Raw genomic sequence first — 22134 nt, forward strand, 5'->3', positions numbered from 1 at the left:
TAGGGGACTGTTTCATGGCATTTTTATTAATATTTTTTTTTTTTTACTAGTTATGGCGGCGATCAGTGAACACATCGGACACTTTTGACACCATTTTGGGACCATTGTCATTTTTACAGCGATCAGTGCTATAAAAATGCACTGGTTACTGTAAAAATGACACCAGCAGTGAAAGGGTTAACCACTAGGTGGCGCTGCAGGGGTTAAGTGTTTCCTAGGTAGTGATTCATACTGTTAGGGGGCGTGGCTACACTGATGACCTTTCCAGATCACGGGAAACAGTCATCAGTGACAGTGTCATTAGGAAGAATAGGGGAATGCCTTGTTCTGCTCTTGCCGACTGCAATCGGGGGACTCCCGGGAACATCGAGTTCCTGGGACCAGGCACGCGCGCGCCCACTGGGCAGCAGATTTAAATGGGCGTACCTGTACGCCAATCTGCCTGCCCGTGCCATTCTGTCGATGTAAATAGGCATGCGGTGGTCGGAAAGTGGTTAAAGAAGGCGTGTTCTGACACAAACACAGGACTGCCATTGATAACCTCCTCCTTCTGAAAATGCCAGGTGCTTGGCTGCCTCTGGCTTCAATGCTTTCTAAGTCACAGACCTGGAAAAAGCATGTAGCTAGAAGTCAGAGAAAAGTCAGATCTCCTAATACACTTGTTCTGGGTCAGTGACTCAGAAAGTCCTGTAAGCTTTGGGTCACCATGTTAGCCAGGACACTAGTATTTCCAGAAGAGATCCCAGCAATGGCAGCCTCCATATTTCTCTCTGTACAGTCTTCACTTATTACTGAATATGGAGGTCACAGAATGTGTAGAAATGGCGGTAGTAGATGTGTATGGGGAAGATCATGATGACACAATGGCCCAGATTCAAGAAGCATTTGCGCCCGTGTAACCATAGGTTACACGGCGCAATTGCTTACTTGCGCCGGTGTAACGAATGCTCCTGATTCAGGAACCTCGTTACACCGACTGCAGCCTAAAATCTGCGCGGCATAAGGCTCTTATGCCACGCAGATTTTAGGCTGCATTCTTGCGTGGGCCGCTAGGGGGCGCTCCCATTGTGATCAGCGTGTAGTATGCAAATTGCATACTACCACTGATTCACAAACTTGCGCGGGCCCTGCGCAAGCCAGGTACGGAGTTTCCGTACGGCAACTTTAGCTCAAGGCTGCCCCTTCTAATAGTAGGGGCAGCCAATGCTAAAGTATAGCCGCCGCTCCCGCGACGTGAAATTTGAATTTCACGTCGTTTGCGTAAGTGATTCGTGAATGGCGCTGGATGCCATTCACGTTCACTTTGAAGCAAATGACGTCCTTGCGACGTCATTTGCTGCAATGCACGTCGGGAAAGTTTCCCGACGGAGCATGCGCTGTACGCTCGGCGCGGGAGCGCGCCTAATTTAAATGATTCCCGCCCCCGGCGGGATCATTTACATTGCGCGCGCTTATGCCGGGCAATTTTGCCGGCGCGCCCTCGCAATTTACGGAGCTACTGCTCCGTGAATCGAGGGCAGCGCAAAATATTTGCGGGGGCGCAGGGCAAAATCGTTGCCCTGCTCCCCCGCAAATATCGCGCAAATGTACCTGAATCTGGGCCAATGAATGTTATGATTACCTACAATACATTGTTATCAGCTGTGCCATTGTAGTGGTGACAGGGTCACTTTATGAAAATCTATGTATACTCTGATTATACAATATTTCTGTACCGCCCCACAAAGTATTTCTTTATAACTTTATTAGTCTACTTACACCGACAGTTTATCTTAATTCTACCTTTGGAAAAAAACATTGAACACACCCACACTGATGAAAAAGATGTGCATTTATTTATTTTTGCATTTGAGCCTGAAAAGCATTACAATCAGGATCAGTGGATGGCGGGTGCAATGCTCAGCCTCCTGCAGACTATTCCTCCAGCTGCAGGTCTATACAGAGGGATGGACATTCAGTTACAGGGCTGGAGGAAGTGATCAATGGACTACGGGTGCCGTGATGTCCCACACTTATGTTCCATTCAGTGGAGGCACCAGGATGGGGGGTGCTATACCACCTTCAACATTTCTTTAAGCACCCCCATCCATTGGGCATCTGTCTGGGTATCCAAACACCAGAACATTCACAGTGCAGGCTATACCGGTTTTCAAGCACAGAGGAGGGGCTACTGGAGTTACCCCTCCTCCTTCCTCAGCCAATAACATGCTGTGAGTCGCCCTGGAAACGCCTCCTTCCTCTTTCTGAACTGTCACCTTGGATACAAAGCTAGCCTAGGAGAAAAGCAAGGGGACCCAGTTGTCTGCCACTTCTCCATCTCCATATCATGTAGGAGGAGGAGAGCCTGACACCAGCAAAGGTATGTGTCTATGACCAGTGCACAGGGATTTTGTTTTTGACCAGTTGGATGACCAGTTGGATCAGCGGTCCCCACCCCAGAAGTCATGGCATTAGAGGTTGTGTGTGTGCGCTCATCTTTCCATTCCTACCCCAGTCATAGTTTGTCTTCTTCTGGGTGCCTCCTCTCCCCTCCCCCCAATCTCTCCACCCTCTGTTTATCACAGGGGTAGGCAACCTGGGGCCCTCCAGCGGTTGTGGATTTACTGGATTTACATTTGCCAATGATGGAGTGTACTTTATCCCCCTGACACCAATGATGGAGTGTACTTTATCCCCCTGACACCAATGATGGAGTGTACTTTATCCCCCTGACACCAATGATGGAGTGTACTTTATCCCCCTAACACCAATGATGGAGTGCACTTTATCTCCTGACACCAATGATGGAGTGTAATTTATCCCCCTGACACCAATGATGGAGTGTACTTTATCCCCCTGACACCAATGATGGAGTGTACTTAATCCCCCTGACACCAATGATCGAGTGTACTTTATCCCCCTGACACCAATGATGGAGTGTACTTTATCCCCCTGACACCAATGATGGAGTGTACTTTATCCCCCTGACACCAATGATGGAGTGTACTTTATCCCCCTGACACCAATGATCGAGTGTACTTTATCCCCCTGACACCAATGATGGAGTGTACTTTATCCCCCTGACACCAATGATGGAGTGTACTTTATCCCCCTGACACCAATGATGGAGTGTACTTTATCTCCTGACACCAATGATGGAGTGTAATTTATCCCCCTGACACCAATGATGGAGTGTACTTTATCCCCCTGACACCAATGATGGAGTGCACTTTATCCCCCTGACACCAATGATGGAGTGTACTCTATCCCCCTGACACCAATGATGGAGTGTACTTTATCCCCCTGACACCAATGATCGAGTGTACTTTATCCCCCTGACACCAATGATGGAGTGCACTTTATCCCCCTGACACCAATGATGGAGTGTACTTTATCCCCCTGACACCAATGATGGAGTGTACTTTATCCCCCTGACACCAATGATCGAGTGTACTTTATCCCCCTGACACCAATGATGGAGTGTGCTTTATCTTCCTGTCACCAATGATGGCACTCAGGCCCTGACTGGGACAAAAAATAGGTCCGGGCATTTAAGACTGAGCAAGCCCATTTTTCCAGGAATCGGGGGGGGGGGGTGGGGGGGTGGGGGGTGGTTTCGGTGTCTTTGCAGGGGTGACTGGTGTCGGTGTCCTCCACACTGTAATGTACAGGGACACTGTGATATATTGGGGACAGCACTGTAAAGTGGCACTGTAATGATTACAGTGCCCCTTTACAGGTAGGCCCCTTTATATTACAGTGCCCCTGCAATTACCCCCCCCCCTTTTCTCTTTAATCACAGTGCCCCATTTTACTCTCTGCTCACTGTGCAGTTCTCCAGCTCCTCCTGCCCCCTTATATCAGAGTCTGCACAGACCCCCCTTACATCAGAGTCTGCACAGACCCCCCATATATCAGAGTCCACACAGACCCCCCTTACATCAGAGTCTGCACAGACACCCCTTACGTCAGAGCCCCCTTACATCAGAGTCTGCACATACCCCCCTTAAGTCAGAGTCCGCACAGACACCCCTTATGTTAGAGCCCCCTTACATCAGAGTCCGCACAGACCCCCCTTACATCAGAGTCCACACAGACACCCCTTACATCAAAGCCCCCTTACATCAGAGCCTGCACAGACCCTCCTTACATCAGAGTCTGCACAGACACCCCTTACATCAGAGCCCCTTACATCAGAGTCCGCACAGACCCCCCTTATGTCAGAGTCCGCACAGACACCCCTTACGTCAGAGCCCCCTTACATCAGAGTCCGCACAGACCCCCCTTACATCAGAGTCCGCACAGACTCCCTTACATCAGAGTCTGCACAGACCCCCCTTACATCAGAGTCCGCACAGACTCCCTTACATCAGAGTCTGCACAGAACCCCCTTACATAACAGTCTTCACAGACCCCTCTTACATCAGAGTCTGCACAGACCCCCCTTACATCAGAGTCCGCACAGATCCCATTACATCAGAGTCCGCACAGACCCCCGTACGTCAGAGTCTGTACAGACACACCTTACATCAGAGTCCTTACCTCTATAGCTAATATCTATGGCCCAAACCAAAACCCTGTTAAATTTCTTAAGGGAGTAATTGAGAGGTTCATGGATTTTAGGTCCGGCAGGGTAATTATGGCCGGAGATATGAATCTCTGTCTGGATCTAGATGCCGACTGTACGTCGCGTGTACAGAGGGGAGGGAACGTACAACGGAAATTACTAAAAAAGAAATTACATCAACACCAATTAATGGATGTATGGAGAATTCAACATCCAAAAGTACGGGATTACTCATTCCGCTCCTCTGTACACGGGACGTATTCCAGAATTGACTTATTTTTGGTGGACCATGAATCTTTGGAGACAGTCAAAAGTTCTGATATCGGAATAGTAACTTTGTCGGATCATGCCCCAGTATCAATTAATTTAAACATAGCGGGAATACAAAAGAATAATAGAACATGGAAAATTAATGAGGATTTAATGCAAGACGAAGAGGCTGTAGATAAGATTAAAAAGGAATTAGGATTGTATTTTAAAGAAAATAGTTTAGAATTTCTGTCAGAAGCATTAGTATGGGAAACTCACAAGGCCTATATCAGAGGTATTATGATCGCAATCGGAACAGCTAAAAAAAAAGGAAGGAGTAAGAAATGAGATGACTTATATAAAACAATTCTTGATCTGGAACAAAGACATAAATTAACAGGTGATTGCGTAGTTGGACATTCGGTTATTCTAAAAAGGGCAGAACTAAGGGACCTTATTGAACAAGAGAATAGATCAGCCTGTCTTAAAGTTAAGAAAGAAAGGTACCAATGGGGGATTTGTCGGGAAAATATCTAGCCAAAATGTTAAAAAATTAATCTACCAGAAATTTTATTGAAAGTATACAAACTAGTAAAGGAAATAAAGTATTTACAACCCCTGAGATTGCGGGAATATTCCAAGAATACTATGGGAGGCTGTGCGCGATATCTCAAAATGATCCCCCTGAGAAAGTGAAAAGGAGATCAGAATACCAAAAAAAATTCTTAGAGGAAGCAGGTCTTAAAAAAATACCAGTAGATAAACTTAGTTTTCTAGAGGACCCTATAACAGAAATGGAAATTAGGAAAAACTTAAGTGAGTCCCCATTAGGGAAAAGTCCTGGCCCGGATGGGCTAACAACTGAGTATTATAGGAAATTTAGCGATATCCTAGTTCCTAGGATGTGTGCTTATATGAATGGCATCGGCACAAATTGGGATATTCGTCGTGAGGCACTTGAGGCTGCAATTACGATTATCCCTAAAGATGGTAAAGACCCTTCATTGTGTTCCAGTTATAGACCTATTTCCCTATTAAATGCGGATGTAAAGTTGTTCGCCAAAATCTTAGCTGGTAGAATGAAGAATATCATGAATAAATTGGTATATAATGATCAAGTGGGCTTTATCCCAGGTAGGGAAAGTAGGGATAATAGTATCAAGACACTGTTACTGATTCAGAGAATAAAAGAAGGTAAGTCCCCAGGTCTACTACTGTCGATAGACGCCGAAAAAGCTTTCGACAGAGTAGACTGGGGATACCTTCAGACTACTTTAGAGTTTTATGGGGTAGGCCCCAAGATGTTGGGGTGGATAAAAGCTCTATATAACCACCCTACGGCAAGGGTTAAGGTAAATGGGACGGTATCCGGGCTTTTTGAGATGTTTAATGGGACCCGTCAAGGCTGTCCCTTGTCACCTTTATTGTTTATTTTGTCCTTAGAACCTTTACTGTCTACGATTAGAAATAATACTGACATCGAGGGGATACAGACAGAAGACGGAGAACATAAAATTGCGGCCTACGCCGATGATATTCTGTTATATATAGTGAACCCAACTACATCTCTCCCTAATCTTTTAAAAACTCTTAAAGTCTACGGTGAAGTTTCTAATTTCAAAATTAATCCCTTAAAGTCCGAAATCCTGAATATTACTGTGAAAGCACAGGATGTAACCAGATTTAAAAAAGACTTCCCATTTATTTGGAGAGATACTGTATTAAAATTCCTAGGTGTCAATATAACAACATCTTCTGAGTCAATTTATCAGTATAATTTTATTCCATTACTGAACGATATTAAAATGGACTTAAATAAAATTGCTTCCAGACAGAGGTCCATATTAGGAAGAATAAATAGTTTTAAAATGTTAACTTTGCCCAAGATTCTATATAAATTACAAATGCTGCCGATTGCAATACCAGAAGTATATTTTAAAACGTTAAAAAAGTTATTAATTAGATTCATATGGCGGAAAAAGAAAGCGCGCATAGCCATGTCTATACTCACCAGAGACAAGGCGCAGGGCGGTTTGGGGTTACCAGACATTAAGGCATACTATACGGCCATTCACATGACACGGGTGGTTGAATGGGTTAGAGAAAATAAAGAAAAATTATGGGTTAAATTGGAAAGTAGTTTAAATAAAACTAGGTTAGGAAAGGAGATTTGGATTCCGGCACAATTTAGACAGTCAAAAGAGCACTTGTACACGATTACACGGACATCTATGTTAATATGGGATAGGGTTCACAAAAACGAAAAATGGGGATACAATTCCCTACTAATACCACTATACGACACAAATTATTTTGCACCAGGGAAAGTAAGCTTGTCTGGGAGTTGGATAAAGAAAACTGACGTAAAATTAAGGGATATACTGAAAGATGGCAAAATCTGTAATTATCAGGAACTTGGGGAACACAAAGAAATGTTTGAGCTGAATTGGCTGAGATACCAACAGTTGAAACATTTTGTGGACTCCCTTCCTCGTCCGATCAGGCTAGAGGGAAATTTGCTCCCACTAGAGCGTATGTGCCTGGCCTCGAGCGGACGAGGTGGGATCTCACGGATTTATAAAATATTGTCGGGATTAAAAAATAAGGGGCTACCTCCGTATATTAAAAAATGGGATGAAGAGTTGGCAACAGGGGACACTGAGAGAGATTTTGGGAAAATACTGAAGATGACGCACATCACTTCAACTAACTGCGGGTTGATAGAAATGAATTTTAAATGTTTATCAAGATGGTATATCACCCCAGATATTGCACATCGATTCCAAGGGGAGACTTCCGGATTCTGTTGGAGGGGTTGTACGGAACCCGGAACCATGTCACACCTTTGGTGGACGTGCCCCAAAATCAACAGATATTGGCATAAAGTGGTATCATTAATCAAGGAAATTACTGGAATTAAAATAGCAGTTGACCCGTGGGTGTGTTTGTTCCATGGGACAAACATGAATAGTAAACAGTATATGAGAACCTTGCTCCCCCATATCCTGAATGCAGCAAAGAGCCTGATCCCTAAACAGTGGAAAGATCCCGAGAGCCCAACAATGAAGAATTGTCTTGATAAAATAAATGATATTTATTACATTGAACAGCTTAAGTTTATGGGGGAGGAAGGTGAAGGGGGATTCAAACTTAAATGGCAGGACTGGGTTGACTATAAGTCATCACAGAGTTATCTAGTCCGGATGGTGTAGGATAGGAAGTGTAGTGAAGTAAAAGTTGATAAAATAAGAGACTGAGGTTCGGAGAGAAAGGGGTGGGTCTGGGTACGGGGGGGGGGGGTTGGGGATGGGTTAGTCGACTTGGATAGGGGCACTTTGGTTTTATGATGTAATTTTTTTTTTGTACTTTGCCATACTGTGGCCATGCTGGCTTAATATAAACACATAATGACATAGCAAACAGAGCAAGGAAAAAAAAAGGGGGAAAAAAAACAAAAAACATCAGAGTCCATACAGACCCCCCTTACATCAGAGTCCGCACAGAGACCCCTTACATCAGAGTCCGCACAGAGACCCCTTACATCAGAGTTCACACAGACCCCCCTTACATCAGAGTTCACACAGACCCCCCTTACATCAGAGCCCACACAGACCCCCCCTTAGAGTCTACAGAATTTCCACTTACTGTAAAGGGGAGCTCTGTGGACTCTAATGTAAATGGCAACCCTTATTTAGGCTGGGTTAACACTTGTGCAATGCGGGAACCCTGTGAATCCAGCTTGCATATCGCACTGCAAACTGACAGTTCGGACATGAATCGGATCGCATGGGTGTGAACATCCATGTGATCCGATTCTGGTGTGGACCAAAAAAAGGGTCCTGTGCATGTTTGGACCGAATGCGATGTCAGCCATACTATCTGTATACTAGTGCGCTGTGCGATATCGCATGTGATTCGCACTGCGCTGCAAATCACATGTGATGTCCGTGCAATGCGATTTCAGCCATACAGATAGTATGGCTAATATTGCATCCTATTCGGATCAAACACGCACAGGACCCTTTTTTTGGTCCACACCAGAATCGGATCGCATGGGTGTTCACACCCATGCGATCCAATTCATGTCCAAACCGTCAGTTCGCAGTGCGATATGCAAGCTGAAATGGAGGTGTCGTTAACATTGTATGACACTCCCCAGCAGTTCGCATATGGCAGTGTAAGCTGCCGTGCGAGTCGTGTGCGATGCGGGAACCCGCAGTTGATTCATAGGGTTCCCACATCGCACAAGTGTGAACCCAGCCTATAGGGAGAATGTGTGCAAGGGGAACTCAGAATCAGAGTTTCTGATGTAAGGGGGTCTCTGGTCATCAAAGCCTCCCCTCTTGCATCAGAGTCCACAGAGCGCCCCTTAAATCCATTTTACACACTGGGAGGCAGGAGAGAGAGGATGATCTTACTCACCCCAGGAATGGAGGCTCAGGCAGAGGCTGTCTGCTTCCTTTACATCTCACCCAAGTGTGTGGGCGTGTCAGACACAGAAGAGGGGCGGGAAGAGGAGGAGCAGTCTATCCTAGAGAAGAGAGCAGAACTGTTCCTGTTGGCTCTGAGGCTGATCTGTGTGTGAGAGAGACACACAGCTCAGCCCATGCGCCGGAGAAGACAGTGACACGGGCATGGCCGCATAGAGGTAGGTGAGCGGCAGCCGCGGCCCAAGTTAATCCCAACCAGGCTGCTAACATACAGCTATGCAGCCTGGACACGGTCGCGGCCCACCGGGCATATGCCCGGTCTGTCCTATGGCCAGTCCGGGCCTGATGGCACTTAGTTTATTCTCATTGTCACCAATGATGGGCTTATTTTCTTCTACTGACACCAGTGATGGGACTTATTTTATCCCACTGACACAATGATGGGATTTATTTTATTCTCACTGACACCAGTGATGTACCCCCCCGTGCCCTCTTGGCAGCACATTTCACACACCTCATTTTTCTTCTCAAACTCGTTGCAGCGTCCCTCTTATTTATTTTCAATTGTTTGAATGTGTACTAAAGGATATATCTTTAATGAGAGCCTCACATTAAATCTGAATAAAATGCCATTATTGCTCCTAGTAAACAATGTGGCCACTATAAATAAAGATCACCTTCTCCCCTCTTCTGCCACAAACTTGATCCATCTTGTTCCAGAAGATTTCCAAAATCTACAGTGCGCCACAACAAGCGACTTTACGTTGTGCGTTGTGTTGGGAGAAAATAATCTATAAATCAATGCTCTGCACATTGATATTCACCCTTTCCATATCAAACAAACTGCATAAAATGAGGGATTTTTGGTTCACATATATCGCAATACATGTTTAAGCCGGCCAACTGCGTCAAAGTAATCCCTCTCTGGCCAGTTTTTTTTATTTTTTTTTTATTCTTTACATACAGAGCATAGCTTAGCGGTTCCAGTATAAAAACGCTGCACCTACAGGGAAGAAATTCTTGGTGGTTGACACAGGACACAAAGCTTGATGGTTTCTATCAACAAGGAGATGCTGTAGGTGCAGGACACAAGTTCTTGGTGGTTTCTTCTGTATGTATAGGAATTGATGGCTTGTTTTGCAGGTGAATTCCACAACACCCATCTGGGGTGAGCTGTCAGTTGGCACATGGCCTGTGTTGTAGCTTTGAAATCCCCACTCTTCAGATAGATGGAGAAGAGTGAGGATTACAAATCCCCGGACCACCACACAGGCTTCTTGGGCACTAACAGTTCATCACCCTGGGAGGTACTGTAAGTACAGCTGATTGTACAGTATGGAACTCGCCAGTAGATCCAGAGGAAGGCGAAAAACCTGTATGGTATAATTTGCTCCAACAGGGCAAAAAATTCCTTCCTGACCCCCGAAGGCGATCGGATTACTCCCTGGATCAGCCATCTGTGGTGTAAACAATGGTGGTAACAATTCTGTGATGATAACAAATTGTCTAAAATACGTAGAATATTTTTTTCTGAATCTTCGCAGGACGATGTCGTTGTCTAATGCAGATTCACATGCGTGCCCACATGCTGTTGATGTATGTGAACTCGGGTAGGTATATCTCCTCTCCTGGCTTCTTTGATGCATATGGCATTATAGCCGATGGAGAAAGTCGGTCGTCTATATCCATGTCCATAGGCTGTAAAAAGAAAACACAATGCGTCATATTGAATGTTTATAGATCTCTGGACTTATTGTTTAATAATGACCAGCTCTCCCATTACAAATTAGAGCCGATCTCTTCTTCCTCAATTCCATGTAGTGTGAGGACAGATGGGACAAAAATCTAGAAGCAGACTATTAGGTAGATTCAGTAAGAGTTAGGCCGGCTTATCAGTAGATAAGCCGCCCTAACTCAGAATCTACGCCGACTTATGTTTAAGCGTATGCTCAAACAGAGATACGCTTAAACATATCTAAGATACGACGGCTTGCGCCGTCCTATCTTAGGTTGCAATATTTCGGATGGCCGCTAGGTGGCGCTTCCATAACGGTCGGCGTAGAATATGTAAATTAGTAGATACGCCGATTCGCGAACGTACGCCCGGCCGCCGCAGTACATTTACGCCGTTTCCGTAAGCCATTATCAGGCCTAAAGTTATTCCATCTATTAGATGGAATAGCAATGTTAAAGTATGGCCGCCGTTCCCGCTTCGAGATTCGAAATTTTTTACGTCGTTTGCGTAAGTCATCTGCGAATAGCGATTTACGTCGTTAACGTCCACGTCAAAATCAATAGGCCCGTGCGGCGTACTTAGCCGCAATGCACACTGGGAGATGTAGGCGCCCGGCGCATGCGCAGTAGAATAAAAATTTCAAAAACGTAAGGTCAAGCCTTATTAACATAAAACACGCCCCCCTTACACACATTTGAATTCGGCGCCCTTACGCCCGCCCGCTTTAGGCTACGCCGCCGTAACATAGCAGGCAAGTACATTGTGAATCATGTACTTGCCTAGCTAACTTACGGCGGCGTAGCCTAAACACGCTAAGCTACGCCGCCGCAAGTTTAGGCATCTGTACGTGAATCTACCTATATGTGTCTATGGCCATCACTTCCACCACATGGCGATGGGTGACGTCTCATAGACCTCATAGAGATTGTATCATGTACCATTGTACCATCTCACTTCCACTCACTCCCAACTGTGCACCATTGTGTCTGGTGCCTAGAAAGTTATGTTCTTATCTTCTCTCATAGAAAAGGGAACAATTGACTGGTTAGTCTGTAAGGTTTTCCTGCAGGCTGGATTACGTTTGTGTTCCCTACATTATCTGTAAGGACACAGCATTGCTCCAATCTGTCAGATATATAGTAATACCGTCCCATTAGGATCTGGGTACTTACCATGTCCACTTGGAAAGGGGGCGATGCTTTCCCTTCCTCCACTTCTTCCCAGTCGATGGATTCCATGAAGATGTGGGATCGGATGTCTTCACTGATCCCCAGTCTCTCCTCCGGATATTTGCAAAGCAGCTATAAAAAAATGAAGAGTTATCTATGAGGACTTGTATACATGAGTAATAAATGTTACATCACTTTGCTCTGTATAGATTAGGAAAGATCTCTGACTGCTGTGCGTCTCCTTCTGGGCGGACCTCAACCCAATAGAGCATCTTAACGTGTGAAGACACACATATGCCAAACTACCCAACAGTCAAGGCAATGACCAGACTTGTCAGCAAATCTACATTATACCCCTAGAGCAGCAGCAGTAGCATGCCCAGACGTCTTTCCTGTTACTATTTAGAGTTAAAAAAGTTCTCCTCCTACTTACTCCTTTTATGAAGTCCTCCAGGTCCGGGTCCATGTCAGGGGGGTAATCGGGATAGCTGAAGTTCACCTCTCTCCGGTATTCATCAAAGGTCATGCTCCCAAATGGCATATGCTTTGTGGCCAAGATGTAGATAATGACTCCTAGTGAAAACCAGTCAGGTTCAAACTGGTAAAAGTCATTGTTGACAACCTGCGAAACCAAAGAAAAGACATCAATAAGTACATTGGTCAGATAAATAATAATAGTAATAATAGATAATTGATGAGTATGGAGAAATCTACAAACCTCCGGAGCCATGAATCCTCTGGTTCCAGCCACACCGGTGCTTCTTTTATCGTCCCATAGACCTCCTACTGCCAGTCCATAGTCGGCAATGCGGACATGTCCTTCTTCATCCATCAGGATATTATCAGGCTTGAGGTCCCTGCAAAGAGAAAGACTGGAAGTGTCATTTTAAACATTTCTAAAACAGATTTTAGGGATCACTTTCCCGCTAATTGATATTTGAATTTGAGGTGCTGCTAGTGACAGAAGTTTTCCATTAGCTTCTTCTATCAGTTGGTTGGTAAAGTGGGAGGACATTAGGTAGCCATGTATATATGTGCCTCTCCTCAATCTCCCCTCTGACACATTGTACACTGGTATATGTGGGTAGATTCAGGTACGGGCGCGCAATTTTAAGACGGCGTAGCCTAGCGTGTTTACACTACGCCGCCTTAAGTAAGAGAGGCAAGTACATGATTCTCAAAGCACTTACCTCCTTACTTAGGGTGGCGTAGTGTAATCGCGGCGGGCGTAAGCGCGCCTAATTCAAATTGGTTGGAGGGGGGCGTGTTGTATGGAAATGAGGCTTGACCTCACGTTTTTTGACGTTTTTTGCTACTGCGCATGCGCCGGGTGCCTACATTTCCCAGTGCGCATTGCGGCTAAGTACGCCGTACGGGCCTATTGATTTCGACGTGGACGTAAACGACGTAACTCCCAATTCGCGGACGACTTACGCAAACGACGTAAAAAATTCAAACCTCGCGGCGTACGTTCGGGAATCGGCGTACAAGCTCATTTACATAATCTACGCCGGCCGCAATGGAAGCGCCACCTATCGGCCATCCGAAAAATTGCAATCTAAGATAGGACGGCGCAAGCCGGCCTATCTTAGATATGTTTAAGCGTATCTCCGTTTGAGCATACGCTTAAACATACGGCGGCGTAGATTCGGAGTTAGGTCGACTTATCTACTGATAAGCCGGCCTAACTCTTTCTGAATCTACCTATAAGTGTCATTTTAAAAATTTCTAAAACAGATTTTAGGGATCACTTTCCCGCCAACTGATTTCAATTCTAGGTGCTGCTAGTGACAGAAGTTTTCCATTAGCTTCTTCTATCAGTTGGTTGGTAAAGTGGGAGGACATTAGGTATCCATGTATATATGTGCCTCTCCTCAATCTCCCCTCTGACACATTGTACACGGGTATATGGTCTACAATAGAATACAATGACTTACCTATGGAGGATGCCATTATAGTGAAGGAATTCCAGTCCACACGATAGTTCTGCCACAAGGAATCTGTAAAAGAGAAAAAAGAGTTAGACTGAAACAAAATGACATTTAAAATAAATGAAATTCATTAGTAAAGAAAGTTACTGGATGTAGTCGCTGTCGACTGGTGAATATTTCCAGATGAAGTCACTTAAACGTCCTCCGCTGGCGTATTCCATCACAAAGCAGGCGGTGAAGGGGGTTTGGAAGGCGGCATATAGCTGAATAAGAAAGGGGCACCCTTCTGACTTCTCCATGGCGTAGCGTTCTATGTCAAGGTCGTAGGTATTTCTAGTCTTGATCACTGACTTGATGGCCACTTTCTGCTGGCTCTTTCGGTGAGTAGCCAGAACAACCTGAATGAGAGAGAAGATAACAATTAGTGGGGTCCTCGGTGATGAAAGGGTATTTTGTGGGTGGAGCTAGTAATTTAAGTAACGGGGAGTAAATGAGCACTTACCTTTCCAAAGCTTCCTTCTCCGAGCTCACAGTGCAATGTGAAGCTTGACAGCGTTATTCTCACGTCCTCGCTTGGTGCGGTGGAGTCGTATCCGGTGGATTCAGTCTCTGAGTTGATACATCCTGAAGTTCCTGGGAAGACACTCGTCATGCTTAGGGCAGTGTCAGGGGTTCCAGCCTCAGCCGAGGCAGGATGGGAAGGGATGCAAGGTCCTGAAAGGACACACTCTGTGCCCAGGTTGGTGTTGGGTGTTCCATCTTCATCTGGGCATGCAGGGCTGCAATGTGCTGCAGGCTGTGAATGGACCTCTGTGATGCTGGAGGTGCTGATGGTGGTCCCAGCCTTAGGCAAGGTGGGACTGGCAGGGTTATGACACCCTGAGGGGTTTGGAGATGACTGGTAGTGGTCCTCATCTCCAGCGATGGAATTGGTGGCTGCAGTCACCTCAGCCGAGGTGAGGCAGGAAGGGCTACCAGACCCTGAAATTACACCAATGCTGAGGTTGCTGTCATTGGATCCAGTCTCAGCTGGATGTGCAGGGCTTGAATACCCTGAAGAATCCTCCATGGGGTTGGAGGCTCTGATGTTACTGGTCCCAGCCTTAGCCAAGGCGGGACAGGCAGGGCTATGACACCCTGAGGGGTTTGGAGATGACTGGTAGTGGTCCTCATCTCCAGCGATGGAATTGGTGGCTGCAGTCACCTCAACCGAGGTGAGGCAGGAAGGGCTACCAGACCCTGAAATGACACTGATGATCAGGTTGCTGTCATTGGATCCAGTCTCAGCTGGATGTGCAGGGCTTGAATACCCTGGGGAATCCTCCATGGGGTTGGAGGCTCTGATGTTACTGGTCCCAGCCTTAGCCAAGGTGGGACAGGCAGGGCTATGACACCCTGAGGGGTTTGGAGATGACTGGTAGTGGTCCTCATCTCCAGCGATGGAATTGGTGGCTGCAGTCACCTCAGCCGAGGTGAGGCAGGAAGGGCTACCAGACCCTGAAATTACACCAATGCTGAGGTTGCTGTCATTGGATCCAGTCTCAGCTGGATGTGCAGGGCTTGAATACCCTGAAGAATCCTCCATGGGGTTGGAGGCTCTGATGTTACTGGTCCCAGCCTTAGCCAAGGCGGGACAGGCAGGGCTATGACACCCTGAGGGGTTTGGAGATGACTGGTAGTGGTCCTCATCTCCAGCGATGGAATTGGTGGCTGCAGTCACCTCAACCGAGGTGAGGCAGGAAGGGCTACCAGACCCTGAAATGACACTGATGATCAGGTTGCTGTCATTGGATCCAGTCTCAGCTGGATGTGCAGGGCTTGAATACCCTGGGGAATCCTCCATGGGGTTGGAGGCTCTGATGTTACTGGTCCCAGCCTTAGCCAAGGTGGGACAGGCAGGGCTATGACACCCTGAGGGGTTTGGAGATGACTGGTAGTGGTCCTCATCTCCAGCGATGGAATTGGTGGCTGCAGTCACCTCAGCCGAGGTGAGGCAGGAAGGGCTACCAGACCCTGAAATGACACTGATGATCAGGTTGCTGTCATTGGATCCAGTCTCAGCTGGATGTGCAGGGCTTGAACACCCTGAAGAATCCTCCATGGGGTTCGAGGCTCTGATGTTACTGGTCCCAGCCTTAGCCAAGGTGGGACAGGCAGGGCTATGACACCCTGAGGGGTTTGGAGATGACTGGTAGTGGTCCTCATCTCCAGCGATGGAATTGGTGGCTGCAGTCACCTCGGCCGAGGTGAGGCAGGAAGGGCTACCAGACCCTGAAATGACACCAATGCTTAGGTTGGTGTCATTGGTTCCAGTCTCAGCTGGATGTGCAGGGCTTGAATACCCTGAAGAATCCTCCATGGGGTTGGAGGCTCTGATGTTACTGGTCCCAGCCTTAGCCAAGGCGGGACAGGCAGGAGATGACTGATGGTAAAAGTCATCATTATCATCATCATTGATGCGCCGGCGAAATGTGAAGCAGTTTCCCATTGTTGGAAAATATGAGAAACACAAGAAAAACAAGCAAAACAAGGAGCAGAAAAAAAGCGATGCTTCCTCTACAACTCTCACAGCTTGAATGAGCTCCACACACTGAGCACCCCTGGCCCTCAGCTATTTATTCACTCTGAGCTCTGATGTCATAGCTGACACTGCAGTGTCCAATGAGATTTGAGGATGTGACAGTTATTTTAGGGACTTTCCTTCCCAGGAGCCAATGGGCATTTCTGGAATTCTGTTGCTATGGTTACAGAACTTCTTTTACACAGTGATGGGCGTTTGGGGGAGGGGCTGGAGAATCTCATCTCTGATTACATACAGAGCCCGGGGGAGGGGACAAACACACCATTACTAATCATTTATAATAGAGGACTATGAGGGGCAATAGGATGGGTAGTTTTAATAGTGCAATTTCTCCCAGGGCTGCAGAGCATCGCACCTTTCACTGCAGAGCATCGCACCTTTCGCTGCAGAGCATCTCGCCTTTTTCTGCAGAACATCGCTCCTTTCGCCCAGGGCTGCAGAGCATTGCGCCTTTCGCTGCAGAGCATCACATCTTTTGCTGCAGAGCATTGCGCCTTTCCCTGCAGAACATCGCTCCTTTCACCCAGGGCTGCAGAGCATCGCACCTTTCTCTGCAGAGCATCCACCGTTTGCAGAACATCGCTCCTTTCACCCAGGGCTGCAGTGCATTGCCCCTTTCGCTGCAGAGCATCGCACTTTTCCCAGCAGAACATCGCTCCTTTCACCCAGGGCTGCAGAGCATCACACCTTTTGCTGCAGAGCATTGCATCGTTCCCTGCAGAACATCGCTCCTTTCACCCAGAGCTACAAAGCATTGCGCCTTTCGCTGCAGAGCATCGCGCCTTTCCCTGCAGAACATTGCTCCTTTCACCCAGGGCTGCAGAGCATCGCACTATTCGCTGCAGAGCATTGTGCCTTTCCCTGCAGAACATCGCTCCTTTCTCCCAGGGATGCAGAGCATCACACCGTTCGCTGCAGAGCATCGTACATTACCTGCAGAGCATTGCGCCTTTCTCCCAGGGCTGCAGGGTATCCTTTCGCTGCAGAGCATTGTACCTTACCTGCAGAGCATCACGCCTTTCTCCCAGGGCTGCAGAGCATCGCACCATTCGCTGAAGAGCATCGCGCCTTTCCCTGCAGAACATCGCTCCTTTCCCCCAGGGCTGCAGAGCATCGTGCCTTTAGCTGCAGAGCATCATACCTTACCTGCAGAGCATCACATCTTTCTTCCAGAACTGCAGAGCATTGCGCCATTTGCTGCAGAGCATCGTACCTTACCTGCAGAGCATCACACCTTTCTCCCAGGGTTGCAGAGCATCGAACCATTCACTGCAGAGCATCGCGCCTTTCCCTGCAGAACATCACACCTTTCTCCCAGGGGGCAGAGCATCGCACCTTTTGCTGCATAGCATCGTACCTTATCTGCAGAGCATCACACCTTTCTCCCAGGGCTGCAGAGCATCACGCCTTTCACTGCAGAGCATCGTACCTTTACTGCAGAGCATCACGCCTTTCTTCAAGGGCTGCAAAGCATTGCACCGTTCTTTGCAGAGCATCGTGCCTTTCCCTGCAAAGCATTGCACCTTTCTCCCAGGGCTGCAGAGCATCACACCTTTTGCTGTAGAGCATCGCGCCTTTCCCTGCAGAACATCGCTCCTTTCACCCAGGGCTGCAGAGCATCGCGCCTTTCGCTGCAGAGCATTGCGCCTTTCTCCCAGGGCTGCAGAGCATCGCGCCTTTCCCAGCAAAACACTACACCTTTCTCCCAGGGCTGTAGAGCATCGCGCCTTTCCCTGCAGATCATCGCTCCTTTCACCCAGGGCTGCAGAGCATTGCGCCTTTCTCCCAGGGCTGCAGAGCATTGCACCATTCGCTGCAGGACATCGCGCCTTACCCTGCAGAACATCGCACCTTTTACTGAGGGCTGCAGAGCATTGCGCTTTTTACTGCAGAGCATCGTACCTTACCTGCAGAGCATCACGCATTTCTCCCAGGGCTGCAGAGCATCGAACCATTCGCTGCAGAGCATCGCGCCTTTCCCTGCATAACATTGCACCTTTCTCCCAGGGGGCAGAGCATCGCACCTTTCACTGCAGAGAATCGCGCCTTTCCCTGCAGAACATCGCTCATTTCACCCAGGGCTGCAGAGCATCGCGCCTTTTGCTGCAGAGCATCATACCTTATCTGCAGAGCATCACACCTTTCTCCCAGGGCTGCAGAGCATCACGCCTTTCACTGCAGAGCATCGTACCTTACCTGCAGAGCATCACGCCTTTCTCCAAGGGCTGCAGAGCATCGCACCGTTCTCTGCAGAGCATCGCGCCTTTCCCTGCAGAACATCGCTCCTTTCACCAAGGGCTGCAGAGCATCGCGCCTTTCTCCCAGGGCTGCAGAGCATCGCACCATTCGCTGCAGAGCATTGCGCCTTTCACTGCAGAGCATTGTACCTTACCTACAGAGCATCATGTCTTTTGCTGCAGAGCATCGTATCTTACCTGCAGAGCATCGTGCCTTTCTTCCAGGGCTGCAGAGCATCGCACTATTCGCTGCAGAGCATTGTGCCTTTCCCTGCAGAACATTGCACCTTTCTCCCAGGGCTGCAGAGCATTACGCCTTTTTTCTGTAGAGCATCACACCTTTTGCTGCAGAGCACCACGCCTTTTCCTGCAGAACATCGCTCCTTTCACCCAGGGCTGCAGAGCATTGCGCCTTTCACTGCAGAGCATCATAACTTACCTGCAGAGCATCATGCCTTTCTCTCAGGGCTGCAGAGCATCGCGCCTTTCCCTACAGATAATCGTTCCTTTCACCCAGGGCTTCAGAGCATCGTACCTTACCTGCAGAGCATCGTACCTTTCTCCCAGGGATGCAGAGCATCACGCCTTTCACTGCAGAGCATCGTACCTTACCTGCAGAGCATCATACCTTTCTCCCAGGGATGCAGAGCATCACGCCTTTCGCTGCAGAGCATCGTACGTTACCTGCAGAGCGTCACACCTTTCTCCCAGGGCTGCAGAGCATTGCACCATTCGCTGCAGAACATCGCACCTTTTTCTCAGAGCATTGCACGTTTCGCTACAAAGCATTGTACCTTTCACTGCAGAGCATCACGCCTTTCCCTGCAGAACATCGCTCCTTTCACCCAGGGCTGCAGAGCATCGTACCTTACCTGCAGAGAATCACGCCTTATCCCTATGGCTGCAGAGCATTGCGCCTTTCGCTGCAGAGCATCACACCTTTCTCCCAGGGCTGCAGAGTATCGCACCTTTTCCTGCAGAACATTGCACCTTTCGCTACAGAGCATTGCACCTTTCTTTGCAGACCATCGCTCCTTTCACCCAGGGCTGCAGAGCATCGCTCCTTTCACTGCAGAGCATCATACCTTACCTGCAGAGCATTACGCCTTTCTCCAAGGGCTGCAGAGCATCGCACCGTTCTCTGCAGATCATCACTGCTCCCGAAAAAACGTCCGTTTAAAAAAAAAAATGCATTGATAAATGTCCCCCTGGGGCAGGACCCGGGTCCCCAAACACTTTTTAGGAAAAAAACTAGCATATTAACCTTTAAAATGAGCACTTTTGATTTCTGCCATAGACTTCTAAAGGGAGTTCGGCGGCTTTACATATTTATTGCATTGCGCCTTCTGCTGCGCCGGTTCATACGCCTAATTAATCATTTATCCGGCGCACCAATTAAGCCATGAACCGGCACAACGCATTGTTTATAGTAAATCAGCCCCAATATGTTTCTTTATTCTACTAATAGATACCAAAAGACAAATCTGCTGACACGCCGTTTGTATAATGATGAATCTGTACCCTCGATATTGTGGGGATTTTTCTACAAATCCAGCCCTGATGTCCGGTCTGGATTGTACCTTTTATTTTTTGAGCACCTTGTCTCCTTAACCACTGGGCACCACTACACTTAAGCCCTGTACACACGATCGGATATCTGATGGATTTTTTCATCGGATATCCGATGAAGCTGACTTTCATCAGTCTTGCCTACACACCATCGGTTAAAAATGCGATCGTGTCCAACGCGGTAAAACACTACGACGTGCTGAGAAAAATTAAGTTCAATGCTTCCGAGCATGCGTCGACTTGATTCTGAGCATGTATGGATTTTTGACCGATGGACTTCCCCACAGACGATCGTTTTTTAACCATAGGAAACATTTAAAACAGGTTATATATTTTTTTCACAGATGGGGGAAAAAAAACGGTCCATCGGTCCGTTTTCATCAGACAAACCGATCGTGTGTACAGGGCTTAAGAAAGTAATACAGAATAAAAGCTGCGCTTAAGGCCTGAATCACACTTGTGCGGTGCGAATTTCAGCTCTCTTATCTCTGCAGTGAGATAAGAGAAGTGTTCAGCAGATTAGCAACGTTTTAGATGCGAATTTGGAGACCTGGGAGAAGTTCCAGGTGAGAGGAGAGTGGGGGAGAAGTGTATTGAGCTGAATGAGAGAAATTCCTGAAGAGAACTGAACACATCTGCGAATTAGATGCGTACCCATAGAAGATAATGGGACTGAATTCGCACCTGAGCTGCACCGCAAGACATGGTGAACCTAGGCCAGGTTCACACCTATGCGAATTGAGTGCGGCTTAAACCGCATCCAATTCGCAGGACATTTCAAAATACATTGTTTTCAATGAGGCTGGTTCACATTAGGGTGACCACGTGTCCCGGTTTGCCCGGGATCGTCCCGTAATTTACATTTTCGTCCCGTGTCCCGGGAGCCTGCAAACCGGGACAATAGAGGGTCCCGGAATCAACTGCCTGCCAAGTCTGCAAGACTCACTGCCGCTGCTGCCACAGTGCCGCTTTAATTTAATCATTCTAAATCCCTGGTTGCTAGGGACGCCCCCCCGCTTGGCGTGTAGCAACCAGTGACGTCACCGTGTCCCGCAGCCCGCTCTCCCTGACGCTCCGACTCCACCCCCACCTCCTCCTCCTCCAACGGCCAGCCGCGGTTCTTGCAGCAGAGAGAGCAGCAGCATCGTTGGGGCAGGCACCTCACAGTGAGTCACTCACCGTCACCGACCAAGACCTCCTCCTCCCCAGCTCCAGAGGGCTCAGCTGCTGGACTCGATCGGCCGTCCGTGACCGACCTCCCGGCCGCGAGTCCCGACTCCCGCCCGCTGCCTGCGACATCTGGAGGTCTCCGACCGACGTGACCTCGCACATCTGCCGGTCTGACCTCCTCCGGCTCCAGCAGGACCAGGGCCCAGACAGGCTCCTCCCGGCTCCCGCCCGAGCTGGCCCGATTCACTGTCTCAGTGCCTCCTAAAGTCCTGACTGACGCTGGCTGAAGACTACCCTGCTGAGGCCTGCTCCACCACCACCAGTGACCAGACTCCATTATATTTATATGATATCAAAAGGTGAGCAAATAGGGGCAATTAACAGTGACACTGGCTGGCAGCATCTGATGGGGGCACAGTAGCGACAATTCATGGGCACACTGGCATTTGAGGCACAATAGCGACAATTCATGGGCACACTGGCAGCATCTGATGGGGGAACAGTAGCGACAATTCAT

This window comes from Rana temporaria, chromosome 4 (genome assembly GCF_905171775.1).
Source record: "Rana temporaria chromosome 4, aRanTem1.1, whole genome shotgun sequence".
NCBI classification, from domain to species: Eukaryota; Metazoa; Chordata; class Amphibia; order Anura; family Ranidae; genus Rana; species Rana temporaria.